The sequence below is a fragment of the Chrysemys picta genome, chromosome 9, assembly GCF_011386835.1.
Source record: "Chrysemys picta bellii isolate R12L10 chromosome 9, ASM1138683v2, whole genome shotgun sequence".
Taxonomy (NCBI): domain Eukaryota; kingdom Metazoa; phylum Chordata; order Testudines; family Emydidae; genus Chrysemys; species Chrysemys picta.
The window spans coordinates 22,718,190-22,731,440 of NC_088799.1; the positions used below are offsets into that span (position 1 = coordinate 22,718,190).

Sequence of the window (13,251 nt, forward strand, 5' to 3'; positions counted from 1 at the left end):
GTCTGGATAAGTGTGTGGTGAATTGCTTCAAAACAAAGGAAAAGTAGATTACAATACGTACAAGGATAATTAAATAATGGGTTAAGCAGCATCAGCAGAAAATTGGGATGGCTACTGTATTACAACATTTAAAATGCAGCCTATTAAAATGAACATTATCCACTGCAAAGCAAGCACTGAATTTCTACTAATATTTTATCAATGTCAAGGTGAACTTCATATTTGCAAGTCACTACAACTCATTATATAGAAAGAAAGATTCATAGACAAACCTGTAAGGGTCTGGAAAGTAATATCGTTCAAACTACAATTCATCACATATAAGTCTCTGGCTGACAAATGACAGTTTGGTTATTGTATATTAAATAGGGTTTTATAAACAAACAAAACTTAAGTACAGTATGTGGCACTAATAGATGCAACTATAATCAAATTTACACAACTTCTAAACCACAAGTAAGATTAACATCAGCATAAATCTCATTCAATCTGGATTCTGCCAGGTTATTTATTGATTAGCTTTTTGCAAAAAAACAGAGCACACCAACTCCTGGTATCCTGCCAGTTAATATAGATCAATTTCTGGAATATGATCAACTACCATGGAAGTTTCCCAAGCATGCAGATTCAAATACCTACTAGGAAATGAAGGAGTAAAGTTATCTGAGGCCCTTATGTTGTAAACTAAGGACCCTGTAGTAACCTACCCGCCAAATCATGGGTCCCCAAGTCATAAAACCTCAGATTGCATAAATCACCACACAAAGATTGCAGAGGAAACAGATTTAGACCCCAGGCATGTAATCTTGGCTCTACTGAAATCAACAAATATCCTGGCCCTGTTGAGGTCAATTAAATGTGTTTTATGCTACATATGCCATGTAACATATCTACGGTATGTAAAGGTTATGAACTACTGAATGTATTAATCCTATTTGTATGCATGTATCATTTTTGTATTCAAAGTTATGAATGTTGGCTGTGTACTGGCTCGATTTCTAAATAACCTTAGTAGAGCATTTGGTCAGTTGCTGGAGAAAGGAATGTTGAAATTAAGTACCTAATCAAGAAACACTTAAAGGACAACGGATCTTGGAATGCTCCAATCCACATAAGAAGTCTACTTGAGGACGTTCAAGGTAGCATGTAAACAATGGATGCTACCTGTAAAAACTGTGAGTCATGCATGGACATGTGACTTGCCCAGGTGACTCCTAAACTCCATTTTGGAGCTGGACTTTGCATAGGAGTGAGGAGGGGATCTTCACCCACAAGAGAAAGTTTATTTAGCCCCCTAGGAGACCCCTCCATTTTGTCTTCAGCTGGCTAAAGAGAGCCTCTCCACCCACCAGGACACTTGAAAGAAACTGGACCAAAGGACAGTGTGCAAGGAGTGATTCCTGGACACAGGCTAAAAGGAGATTAGTCTGTAAAAGGAACATTCTGGAACTTGTGAGGATCTTATCTGTATTCAGTTTGATTAGACAGATTTGCGCATTTTATTTTATTTTGCTTGGTGACTTACTTTGTTCTGTCTGTTACTACTTGGAACCACTTAAATCCTACTTTCTTATTTAATAAAATCACTTTTTACTTATTAATTGACCCAGAGTATGTATTAATACCTAGGGGAGCAAACAGCCGTGCATCTCTCTCTATCAGTGGTATAGAGGGCGAACAATTTATGAGTTTACCCTGCATAAGCTTTATACAAGGTAAAACGGATTTATTTGGGTTTAGACCCCATTGGGAGTTGGGCATCTGAGTGTTAAAGACAGGAACACTTCTGTGAGCTGCTTTCAGCGAAGCCTGCAGCTTTGGGGCAAGTAATTCAGACCCTGGTTCTTTGTTGGAGCAGACGGGTGTGTCTGGCTCAGCAAGACAAGGTGCTGGGGTCCCGAGCTGGCAGGAAAAGCAGGAGCAGAGGTAGTCTTGGCACATTGGGTGGCAGCTCCCAGGGGGTTTCTCTGATCCAACCTGTCACAGCTAGATCTTAAAAAAAACTAATTACAAAATTTAAGCATCAAGATAGCTCTCTTGAGGTTCAGCTTAAAGGTTACAAGCAAAACAAAAGCACCTGGGGTTAGCACAGCCATAAAGAAATAAGAGATAAACCTAATCCCGTCTTCCTAGACAGTCCCTGATCTACTTACTTATCTGAATCCTCAGATATGTAGTTTCAAGGTATGATTTGATGATCTTTCATATCTGGTTTAAAGCTTCTTATAGCATTGCTGCTCTGTCTCTCCTCTCTGGAGAACAGATAGACAAAAGGAAGTCTCCCCCTTCCCCTCCCCCCCCCATTTTAAAAAGTTCTAGCCTTCCTGTTGGCTCTTTTGGTCAGGTGCCCACTCCCTTCCTTTTACCTATGGTTTTTTTTTAACCCTTTACAGGTAAAGCAAGTAGAGAACAGTCACTAACAGGGATTTTTGTAGCTAACTGGCTGGCTGGCTGTCCATAAAAGGGAGCTACCCTCCCCCCTTCATTTATCACAATTACAGAACTACAATAGTTAAGAACTGCGCTGAATAATGGGAGCATGACAGACACGATTAAAGTGGGCAAGGCTTTTCAATTAGACACACACCTCAGTGACAGTAGTATACCTTAGGAACAGTTATGTGTGACGGTCAAGTATGTTGAGTCTCAGTTTGATTGAGACTCAGGATATTTCTGACACCAAAAAAAAATATTAAGCATTAGAACCCACTTTGAACATTGTTTCGTTTTAACAGCTGATACCAGTGAGGTAAAGATTTGTTTTACCAAGTGAAATCAGACTCAATAAGAAGTAATACAGATCATAGTAAATGGCTACAGGTCATTGTTCTAAAAATGCCATGACGCTGGGATGGTTATAATTAACAACCATCTGTTCTAAATGAGCATCTTAAAGATTGTAAGACATTCAGAAACTAAACTGATGACCCAGAAAATGAGCTCAAATTAAGAAATATCTGAGTGAAAGAGTAGGAGTGAAGAACAGAGAAACTAAGGGCTTGTCTACATGTGGAGGTTTAAACCAAATTGATTTGATTAATAAGATTCTCCTTTCAGTGAATTATGAATAAACTCACGAGGTATATCTAGTAGGGATAAGGAAGTGCTGCTTCCGTTGTATAAGGCGCTGGTGAGACCTCATTTGGAGTACTGTGTGCAGTTCTGGTCTCCCATGTTTAAAAAAGATGAACTTAAATTGGAACGGGTGCAGAGAAGGGCCACTAGGATGATCAGAGGAATGGAAAACCTGTCGTATGAAAGGAGACTGGAGGAGCTCGGGTTGTTTAGTCTGACAAAACGAAGGTTGAGGGGGGATATGATTGCTCTCTTTAAATATATCAGAGGGATAAATACAAGGGAGGGAGAGGATTTATTCCAGCTTAGTACTAATGTGGACACGAGAACGAATGGATATAAACTGGCCGTGGGGAAGTTTAGGCTTGAAATTAGACGAAGGTTTCTGACCGTCAGAGGGGTGAAATATTGGAACGGCCTTCCGAGGGAAACGGTGGGGGCGAGGGACCTGTCTGGTTTTAAGATTAAGTTAGACTAGTTTATGGAGGGAATGGTATAATGGTAAAACATATTAGCTGAGGAATACCAAGCATTGGTAGGTAAACAGTATAATGGCCAACAAGGGTCAGGCTGGAGACTCTCGCCTACATGCTCGGGGTCTTACTGATCGCCATATTTGGGGTCGGGAAGGAATTTTCCTCCAGGGTAGATTGGCTGAGGCCCTGGAGGTTTTTTGCCTTCCTCCGCAGCATGGGATCTCTAGCAGGAGGGTTCTCTGCCAATTGAAGTCACTAAGACACAGGACTTGGGGACTTCATCAGCAGAGTCAAGGAAAGGGTAGGGATGGTTTTGTGGCCTGCAGCATGCAGGGGGTCAGACCAGATGATCATAATGGTCCCTTCTGACCTTAAAGTCTATGAGTCTATGATCATTTCCAGTGCAATGTATGGTTTGGTGTAACATACCCTACAGGACATCCATCACCACCTTCTTAATATATTTGTTTCGAAGAGTCTCTCCAAGATCTATTCAAACACGAAGGATGACATGATCCAAGCTTAGAATCCAACCAGCCAACAGGTAGAGGAGAGAAGGGCACTACTTACAAGTAAAGTAATCATTTTAGTGATTGGCCCTATATACTTTTAAACATTATTAGCTACATAGGCTATAACCATGACCCCTCAGACTCTCCATTTTTAGTTGGCCAATTTCTTGTCAGTATCACAAAAAAAATGTGGTCATTGGGAGGGATTGTGTTAGGAATGGAAGAGAGTATGGGATAATGTCCCTCTGGTATCAGTTATTACAGGCCCCAATGCATTTTAGAAAACACATTTAAGCTACTTGGTACTATTTAGTTCTTTACCCTACAATATTTACACATTCAGACAAAAGTTATTACATTAGAGAATTGTAACTTATTTTAGACAGCACTTAAAAAATGTTATGTTATTTCCTAGAGACATTAATAGGATCTTTTTCCATGAGTTAAACTGGGCAATTTGGGATCTAAAACATGAGTCACATTTTTGGAATCTATATCCATGTTGAAAGAAACCATAATGACATGTAGGGTCACCAGTCAAGAGGCAGGTAACACTTTTATTAGTGTTAGTAGTGGTATATTATTCCTTTTAGGCAAAACATTCCTCACTACACTAAAGTGTAACTGTTCAGTGATATGCTAGATGGTCTACTGGGAGGCCCTTCTTAAAGTTCTGTTACCAAATAGACGGTAAAGATTTCCTTCTAACTTTACCCCCTTCCTTAATCCTTAAGAAGCTGGCTTTTTCTGAACTTCAAGTCAGATGAAAGGTTATGATGTACATAACGTATCCAAGAATTTTCTAAAGTGCTATCTATGTAAGTCAGCTTGACATTGTCGCAAAATCAACTGATTTACCATGAAAAGTTGAATGTTAAGAAATATGTGGACAGAACAGTTTCAGCACTCAAACCTTCAGGTGTAATCAGAGGGTCTTTTTGCTGAGGATATTTGACCTCACCATGTGGTAGAACATACAACCTCACATTTTTGAGGTGATTAAACATTGGTACGGCTTTAAGAACAAACAGGTAGAATTTGTTTTCTTAATAATTACTTTTTTACTGAAAGCATCAGATCACAGTTCATAGCTTTCCCCAACTATTTTAAATCAAGCATTTGTGTCAAGTTCTTTTCCCCTGCCTCCTTGATTTAACTGTTAACTATTGCACCCTACACTAGGCTTCTTAACCATCTAATTGTTCTTATCAGCTCTTGTCCCATGAATCTAAAGGTCTTCTATCATTTTTTTTTAAAAAGCTGTACTACATGCTTACTATCAACTCAGTAACAATGCCTCAAAACTAAGGATTCAGCAAAAGTTAGTATTCCATTTTATTCACCCTTCAATTAAATTTAGACATTAGGTACATCATATCATGACTGGAGCTCATGCCTCTAAGGGATCTTAAAGCCTACATAATCCAAAAAGTGTCTGCTCTGACTTCTCTACTTATATTTTTCTCCCAATTGAAAAAAGAGCATTCAATTTCCCCTCCCCCACAAAGCATTGCATTGCTAAGTCTTCATTCAGAGAAGATCATTTTTCAAGTCACTTGCATGAGTCAACAAAAGTGTACCCCCCCCCCACACACACACACCCCAATTGAAAGTGAAGAGTAAAAGAGAGTAATAAAATATGCTTAAAAAAAAAGGTACTAGCATTTTCTAGCTCATAGCCTTTTTAAGATATCCTCAAAATGAAATTCATAACATTAAACAGTAAAGAGAAATATGCAGAAGGCGAGTTATTGTTTGCACTAGGAATAGAGTACCTTAATCATTATTCAAAAACCCATGCACAGTTCTTCATTGGAAGATCCCATCATTCAGCATAATAGCTCATGACATTTATTAGCTTAGTACACCAAGATATCCTTTCGAATGGCAGAATGCAGATTGTAATGTCTATACTACTGCAGTTTACCCGTCAATCCAGATCTAATTTAAATGAGCATATAGTTCAGAGATCAACCTGGTGCTTTATATACTCCGTCCAGAGTATTGCAGGTAAATACTAGACAATGTCTTGCACAATCATGCAGCCATTCCATATACATAGCTCCTACTGAGGTCAGTGGGTTTTGCATGTGTAAGGCCTTCAGGAATGGACAATACAAAATAGATTATAAGTTATAACCCACTGGCTCTTGTGGCACTTTCTGCACTGCAGCTCCAAAGAGGCACAGCACAGAAGGCACAGCCCCAGGCATAAGGGGCACAGGAGAGGTTTCTTTGTGCTGTGAAAGCTCTAGGCTGCTGCAAGGGCCAAACCAGACCCTGTCATAAATCAGAGTAACCTCAGTCTCTCCACAGCTGCATATGTGTTGCACTGCAGCTCCAAAATCAACTGATTTACCATGAAAAGTTGAACGTTAAGAAATATGTGGGCAGAACAGTTTCAGCACTCAAACCTTCAGGGTTTGAGTCTTTTTGGTCTTATGTGTTGCACTGCAGCTCCAAATAACCATAGTGCTGAATACTATTGGCACACTCCCTCAGTCCATTCAGTCTTAGCTCTGCCACAAATCCCATCCTAGTCCTACCCTGTATGGCAAGAATGGGGAGCAGAGGACCCTTTACAAAAATCCCACATTTGGGAAAGTCTCTCAATGGTCCCTTGAAGCCTTTTTATGGCCCTTAGGGAGTGGCATAGAGAGGGCAGAGCAAGGGTCAGAATCAGCCTCAGTATATCTTCCTTTACTGATTGAGGAGACAGTAAATATAGTAAGGAAATTCAGATTCTAAAATTGAGAAGTGCTGCAAATACCAGTGCAGAAAGAAATTGAAGTGGGATTTAGAATTATAAACATGGGCAGAAAGCAGGATTCTGTTTGGAAAGAGAAAATGAAATGCAAATGCACAATGAGAGAGAGAGAAACACCTGGAAAGAAGTAGTGCTGAAAAAGACATATAGATGATCATGGTAGAAAAAAGGTACATTGCAACTTCGGGTCACATATGCAAGGGCATCATATCACCAAGCAGAGTGATAGTAACCATCTATGCATAGTTCTGGTGCACCTGGAATTGGGAGTTCATTTTTGCGCACTGGTACTGAGAAACTGGAGCTCCCATTAAATAAGATCATCAGAGAGCTGGAAGCATTGACTTGTAAGAGAAAAGAGTTAATTAAGTATCCCTCAGCTATGAACCTACCCAGATGAGCTCAGTAAGGAAAGTGCTCCCGACAGTAAAGATTTTAGAGAGTAGACAATAGAAAAACTGTGTAAATTATGTTGCCCTCTAGTCAGCAGAATTGATGGGCAGCAGCAGCGGTGACAGAATGGCTTAGCTGCACTGAGTTCATACCCATGGGGTTCAAGCGGGTTTGTACTCAGCTGCTGCCAGTGCTACACTACTATTTATATTCGCACTAACTCTCATTGAGCTAGCACGAGTATGTGTATACACCCCTAGCTTGTAGTGTAGGCATAGCCTTCAATGCTACCTTCATTCATCCCTCCCAGCCTCACCTCGCCTCCCATATGTACTGTGGCAGATATAGCAATTGCCTGCAATATTCTTAGGAGACCCTACTGAATTAAATTTAAGCATCTTTGGGGCCTCTGACGGGTTCTTTACTTACCACTGGGATGATGCCTCCTCCTGACTGTTCTGGGGATTGGCTTTGCAAGTCAACACCCCCTTCCTGCAGTTGCATGCTATCTCTCCACATCTCTCTCTCTGTCTGCAGCCCCTCTCACTCTACAAGATGCTGGCATCCCTTTGTGACTGGGCCCTCTGGCCAAGTCACTATACACATTTCTCCCTTCTAGGGTATCAAAGGATTTCTTCAGCTGTCATAGATAGATTTCCCATTCAATGCTTCAGTACCACTTCCCCAGTCTTAGGCAGTCCTCCCATTTGCTGCCCTCCAGGGCCACACCTTCAGTGGCTAGCAAGGGAACCCAGGCCCACCCTCCACTCTGGGTTCTGGCTCAGGGATCCTCTAGTCAGCAGCTCCAGTCTGTTCCCTTCTGGACTTTACTGCCTTTCCTCAACCCCTTTCCTTACCATCTGGCACTACCCCCTTCCTAGGTTTCCCAACTTCCTCCTTCCAGGGAGTAATTGTATGCTACTTGCCTCTGAACCTCTAAACACTCCACCCTTCCTGCAGGGAGTAACTGAAGGCTTTCCCAGTAGCCCCTTCTGCTTCCAACTTCCTGTCATATATCCAGCTCAGCTCAGTTTATTCCTCCCCAGCTGGGCTCCCTCCCTGAGTTAGGGGATTGCTTAGCCACATGATTGCTTTCAGCTGTGGTCCTTTGGGTTGATTAGTCCCCACAGTCTAGATTAACCCTTTCATAGCTGGTGTGGGTTGAACACCCCATCATAGGCCCCATTGTATTAAAGAAATAGTTTGTTTATTATTGTGGGCCCGGATTGTCAGTAATCCCTGGAGGGAGGTGATATGACAGATATGAGACTTGAGGATTGAAAGGACTATATCGAACAATGTGCCAGACAAGAATAGACTTGTAAACAAAAAGTGTGAAGTAGCTTTCCTGGGGAATATCTAGGGGGAGATGAATGCAAATTCTCCACATCTAGTTATACAAAAACCCAGCTTTTGGAGGTTTCACCCTAAAGAGTGAGCCATGGTCTGCTGTTCACCTGTTACATGAAGCCACCAAAGGAAAGACTGAATTATTCATAGTTATTCTGGTTCTGAATCTGAGACCTTTAGGTGCTTTTAACCACAGGGACAACCCAGTTGTGTGTTTTGAAGGATTAACACCTATCAGAGCCCAAGGATGGAGTTGGGGTGATCTAAGGTAAGCTTTTTAGCATGCTTAGGTTCTTTTGTTGTTTTTTCTCTGTAATGCTTTCACTTTAAGAATAAAAATTGTTTGCTTATGTGGGAACTTAACTGTGGGCAATTACACTGTTCATAAGCGCTGATGAGAAAACTGCAGATGCTGGCCTTTTAGGTGGTCTAGCTTACTGGGAATATCACAGTGGGGACAGAGAACTGCAGCCTGGAAACCCCCATTTGGGAGGGAGAGAGAAACAGGTATCTGCCCAAGAAAGATGATGGCTGAGGAGCTGGGAGCCTAGAGTGGATGCCCTCAAGGAAGCATGGAGGGGAAATAGAGCTGCAATTGTCTTAAACTGTGATATGTACCGGGGGGCGGACAGGAGAGGGGTCAGTCACAATCAGACCCATAATAATGCACACCAGTAACAAGTACCAGTATACTACAAATACTGTATACAGAGGTAGAGAATACTGTATATTAATACTGTAAAATTAACTGTAAGACAGATGGTCACATAGGCCTAGATTATACAAGCATAGACCTGTGATGTGGAGAGGGGTGCAGAGCTGCACCACTGCAGAGGAAATACTGGGAAGCATTCTGCCTCAGAAACTGAATCCCTTCCTGGTGCTCTGTGGTACATGAGAAGTAGATACGGAGTACCTGCCTCCACCCTAGCATAGCAAGCCTATGCCAAGGGGGTGCAATTCTGGCAAGCTCCAATGAGAGACATGCAAAGCAGTGGGGATGTATCCACTACCATTGGTGTGTGCTCATGTAAGACCTGGCCAGAATCTAACCTACAATGGCAGAATAGTGTTTTACTCTTTCATAATCATTCTTCATTAGTAGGTTGAGAGACCTGTATGTCTACAGAATGGGTTATTCTTTTGATTGTGGTAGGCAGCACCCAGTGTGTGCCAGGTGTTTCCTAAACACCAAGAAAGGCACAGCACCTCTTCCAGAGAGCACACAGTTTGTAGTCTTCTTCAATTAAAGAACATTGGTAAGTTAAATTATCTTTTTTTCTGCTTTCTCCTTTGGTCCAACACTTGAATACTGAGTTTCACCATTGGTCATTCAGTTTGCTCTGTATCAGTGGAGCTTTAACACTATGAAATCAAATTAAAACCATTACTTTCCAAGCTGCTTCACATCGACAGGTTCTTCTGTCAAGACTATACATATAATGAAGTTTTGTACCATAATTAATGAACTACACTTGGTAAAAAGGAATTTCACACTAGGTCCAAGTCAGCAGTGGGTGGGGTAGAAGGAATAGTGTTTACACAAAAAGCAGTTTTCTAGGCCAGGTATTTAGGTCCTCCCTTAGTAAGGTACCTGATATAATTGCAGTCTACCTCATTGTTACAGTCAGGTGAATAATTTGCAACTGAACGTATCCACAGGATTCAGTCTCTTTCTGCTCACAGAAGATATGCAAGCAGATAATTTTCTCAGATTTAGTTGTTATTCAGAAGCATGACAACTTCTCAGAATTTATTAACCCTAGTGAATAGAGAAGGTCAAAAAATACTGAAGATTTTTCACAAAAAAAACCCTCACTTTTTATTCCACAATTTACTAAAAAGGTAGTTGTTCATTTAATAAAATGTTCAATGTAAATTTTACCTGAAACATCTTTGGTTCCTCCTTCTCCCTTTCTGTCCCTGTCCATTCCCATTTTGCCACTGCAAACATGGGAGTGAAGGTGGAGAAAGATTAGGTTTCCTGTTTTTCCCTTTGTAAAAGGGAAAAAAAAGTTACTCCAAGTTTTATTAAAAAATTTAAATGAAAATGCTAATTTTTTCAAAAGATTTAATGCAAATAAAATTGGTTGATACATTTGGACCAGTTCTGCTATTGAAATGTCATGATTAGTTCTCCGCAAGTATTCAGTACTGGATATTTTGCACCATGTGGATTAGTGGTGGTTGGTCAGATAAGGCACATGGCATGGCTTTGCTTTCCCAACTGTAAGAGTACATACCACTCCCAGCATTGTTCATGAAAAGCGAACACAAAGAGTGCAAGCAAACCCAAAGCAAATTTATTTAAATATCCAATGACTACATGGGGAACTATTTGTTATATTAAGTCTGTGGTTTTTAGAGCAATATGGAAAATCAGGGAAGAAGGGGAGCTGCAAGTTTGAAATGCATGCATTCATTTTGGGTGAAATTAACCCAACTGCAGTTAATGAAATGCATTGGAGAGCAATAGAGTGTCCATGACTACCTTGTTTCCAAGAGCATTATGGTGAGAGAACTGAGCTATACCAATACAAGGAGGCTGTTCTGGACGGCAAGCCCTATGAGGTTGTGTGCGCCCCACTCCAACCTCATGGAACTCCGTGCTAGACCTTGAATAGAGGCTGATAGCCTGAATAAATCTTTTCTCCTTTGATCCAGAAGGGACCCATCCTGGGGTTCTCCCAGCACTTTCAGGGGTTCTTAAATCCATTAAACATCCTTCTACAGCTTTTAACTTAGTGAAAATGCCTCCTGTAACTGAACATGTTTTCTGTGCTGTACACATGCTAACTCAGGAGTCCGCAGTTTTGAAACTTCAAAGACCATTGATCACAGATACCAGAGTCCTGGCATTCTTCCCCCCACCCCATCACAGTAATTTACTTATTCTTATCACATTTATAAAAATTCAATTGGGCAACTTTCTAGCACAGTCATTAGATTAATAAATCTAATTTATTATCATCATACTGTAGGATGGCTCCCAATGCCAGAGGAAAGAAAAACAGAAGTCCGATAGGTGCAGACTCAGGCAGTAAAATACAGGTCATGCATATACCTACCAGTCAGTAATTCTTTCTACTTACTGTATCCATTGCCCTTTCTGTTCCTTGCCCCCCATATCATTCATTGCTCTCATTTGTTAAAGCTAGAAGATCATTGGGGCTGAAACTCTATGTGAAATCTTCACTGGAGTCCAAGGGAGCTTTGCCATTGACTTCAGTGGGGCCAGAATTTTACCCTGTGTCTTTTGTCAGTAAATCACTTCACGTCAGATGCTATAAAAATAATAAGTAGAAACAGGAAAAGCTGTGTCCATCTCTAAACATTTTCTCCACAGGAGATTAAGAATAGAAAGAAAAATTCTAACATCAATACAGAGAGATGTTTTAAAGTTCCATTTCAGCATTACAAGCATGACAAATTATTAAAGCCATTTTACAGCTCAGTGATCTTTCAAACAGATTGAAAGCAGCACAAGAAACCATGACATTTCTTTCATTTTGAGAAGAAGTCAGTGAACTGTCCTTGGCTACTGACCCCATTCACTCTCAGAATGGTAGATCTTATCACTAGCAACAACAACAAAACAAACATTTCCACTATAAGTCTGGAGGAAATGCATGAACATCACTTCTGTTCTCATGTGCACCTGTGCAACTCCTCTTGAAGTCAGTGAAGTACACCAATGTAACCAAGGTCAGAACATGGCCTTAAATGACACCATTCCATTCAGTTGGAATATGGCAGCAAGTTCTGATAAGATGTTGGTGGGGAGATAAGAAAAGCTGATTTTTCCAAACCCACTAACTTTATATATTATAAAACCACAGACCTTCCACAAGACAGCTCAGAGATGTGAGGGTAAAAAGAGAATGTGTGTTGGAGAGTGAGGAGGAAAGGAATAAGATTACCCAAACACAATTTGGGGACAGACTTCCCCCTCTTCTGACTACTTGTACTTTGCAACCAGCTGCAACCTCCCTCCAGCAAAGAAGTGAATGGATTATACAGGTGACACGTCACATAACCATATATAGATTTTCTAATCGCGACAGGCACCCATACATTTCTGCCCCCTCAACTGAATCACACATTGGTTGGTCAGTAGATCAACATTATTCAGGGCTCAGTAGAAGTCACCCTTTGCATAGTAATACTTTATGCTAACTTGAAATTGATGTATAGTTTTCATTTTACCCCTTATCAGTTCCATCTCCTATGAAACCATACCCAACTCAGTTGATGTCACCATGCCAGTGAGGAAAAAATGCATGTTGTTCTGGAAATATAGTAGTTCTAGTGCCCTGGGAAATTTTGTAGAATCCTTCATTTCATGCATCAGAATAGCTATGAAATAAGAAGATAACTGGTATTTTATCTGTCCTGTTTTATTCAGATTAATAAATAAATATAATCCAGACTGACTAGGAAATCTAGAGACAAGGTTGGATTTCACCACTCTCCCCCAGCCCAGGATTACTGAATCTGCATTGTGTGTCCATTTTTGAAAGGAATTAACAACAAAATTCAGTTCCAGATTTTCTGAACACTAATCTGGATTACAGGCCCATCTCCAATAAAAATTTCCTGCTAGAGAGTCCTTCGTGGAAGTAAAGCTACATTTTTATGATCATGTCCAGTCATTTAGAAAGTAGGCTGTCTGAGCACT

General features: G+C 40.7%; 1 long non-coding RNA gene across 1 annotated transcript in view; it reads right to left on the reverse strand.

Moving 5' to 3' along the window:
* Positions 1–8,256, reverse strand: part of LOC135973566 (uncharacterized) — a 63,168-nt gene extending 54,912 nt beyond the window's left edge. Inside the window, exon 1 of the long non-coding RNA XR_010590472.1 lies at positions 7,653–8,256. This is a non-coding gene — a long non-coding RNA (uncharacterized LOC135973566). The remainder of the gene's footprint in view (positions 1–7,652) is intronic.
* Between the last annotated feature and the right edge of the window lie 4,995 nt (positions 8,257–13,251).